The sequence below is a fragment of the Epinephelus moara genome, chromosome 17 (assembly GCF_006386435.1).
Source record: "Epinephelus moara isolate mb chromosome 17, YSFRI_EMoa_1.0, whole genome shotgun sequence".
NCBI classification, from domain to species: domain Eukaryota; kingdom Metazoa; phylum Chordata; class Actinopteri; order Perciformes; family Serranidae; genus Epinephelus; species Epinephelus moara.
Genome location: NC_065522.1, coordinates 30,040,565 through 30,042,677, shown reverse-complemented (window position 1 = coordinate 30,042,677; position 2,113 = coordinate 30,040,565). Strand labels below are relative to the sequence as shown.

The window sequence follows — 2,113 nt, the reverse complement described above, 5'->3', positions numbered from 1 at the left end:
TGTCTGGAGGCTACAGTGTGGCTCTTTATTTGCTCAAACTAAAGTGAATTATGTGAGAATGATTGTCCATAGGATGGGAGAGTTTGCTGTGAGTCAAGTTTGATTACTGGCAGCCTGAGTAAATAAGATGCTGTTAGTACATCAACTCAAGTACTACTGCAGTACAAATTTGTGGTTCTTTTACTTCACTCGAGAATTTCTAAAAGGTGTATGAGAGTGAGGCAGAGCAGATTAGGACTGGGTATCGCCACTGATTTCCACTGATTCAAGGGGTCTCGATCCAATATCGATTTGACTGGAGATTTTTCAGTTACAAGACCAGTCCCTCCAGGATCTTGTGACAGAAAAATCTTGAATTTGCGTCTAATTTTGTCAAAAATTGCGATAACATTGCAGCAAATGACAAAAATTGCAAGTTAGGAGAAAAAAAAAATTAAACCACTGCCTCCTGAAAATAAGTCATGTAATCACTTGCTATAACAATCATACTGAATATTACAAAAACAGCTGCAAATGTTTCAGTGCTCTTGTTTAGTTTTATTTAATTCGTTTCAAAACATGGACTCCAATAAAGTTGCAAAAAATTCTGAGAATATTGTAGCCCTCAAACCAGACAATGTGACTGTAAAACAACATGTAAGCTACATCTTCTGCAAACATAACATTTCAATGAATTCAACACATATTGTCTGCATTTAAACAGTGCAAATTCTTATGTCCATACAGAGAGTTTCTCCATACTGCAATGCTATTAGCGTATTTGATGATGCGTCTGATGACGTTTCAAACGACACATTCACGACGATTTCTGGTCAGCCGTAAAATGCGGAAAAAAATATTGCGGACGTTTGTTTAATTTGCGTTAATTATTGCAATCGCAAGATGGCAATTTTCTGGAGGGACAGCAATACCAATTTTTGCTAGTATGTGAAAGAGATTCTCAGAGAACTAATCCTGTAACATTTACAAGGAAGTATTTTTTTAAAATAAGAAATTCACAACAGGAATAAAACTGAATATTTCATAATTACATGTTGTTTCTGGAGCAGCAACAGTAATATTAAAGCAGCAAAGTCACAATACAAACTTAATATCTCACTGGAATCAAAATAGAATGTCAGTAAAATAAATCATATTCCTGACATCACAGTACTGAGTGAATTTTCAAAGAAACAATAGAAAATACAGACATCAGTCAGTATCAGTCCTCCTGTCTACTGATGATGACTCACTGCCTGCAGGTCACATGAACACCGACTTTTTCCTCGAGAAGGTTTTATTGCACGCACAGTAACAAGTGTAGTTGTCATCAGCTCAAGTTATCTTCACCTCTCTGTCTCCACCGCGGCATCTTTACTCTGTGATTGTGTGTCTGTGTGCGTAAAAGTGGCGTGGCAGCCAGGACGCACAGACAGCAGGAGGAGACGCTGCAGCGCTACAGAACTCTTCACTCACTGTGACTCCAACTGAGGTGTGTAAGGTTCTGAGAAGAGCTAAAAAACTGTAGAAATATACGCACATCACTTAGTTTGGGTGCTGGGCTGAATGGAAATTTTAGAAAAAAGAAAGAAAGCCCGCACACTCTCATTATGCTCCAAAAAAACTTTACTAGTTAGCAGGGGTGTCCCCGACTAAGAATTTTCATAGTCGAATCTGATTTTACAGATTTTTCCTTTAGCTGACTAACTGTCGAATCATGTTGTTTTCCCCCTCATTGATTAATGAGCTCATTTGCGTCAAGTTTCCGCTCCAGAGAAAAGAGCTAAAACACCCAAATAAACAGATTTAATTCTTTAGTTGGCATAATAAGATGATAATAATAAAAGTAAAAGGGTTATCATTTTATCTTTATTCCTTTCACTTCATGATGCTCAGATGAGCGCAGACGCGCTGCAGCGTCATCCATGTCTTTAACAGGAGTCCTTTCTGACTCGTCAGAACTTGCCATTTCATTCACAAATAACCATCCAAAACATCATCAAACTGTTTAGAAACAGTTTTCTTTCTTTCTGACTTGAGGTTACTTCATTAATCAACTCAGGTTCATACAAGTTCATCCACACGGACCGTGCGTCACCGCTCTCAATTGTTTGGCCACGTCGGACAAAAAGTA

At 38.1% G+C, this 2,113-nt stretch overlaps 1 pseudogene; it reads right to left on the bottom strand.

Moving 5' to 3' along the window:
• LOC126403880 (zinc finger protein 721-like) overlaps positions 1 to 2,113 on the bottom strand; it is an 84,257-nt pseudogene that overhangs the window by 26,787 nt on the left and 55,357 nt on the right.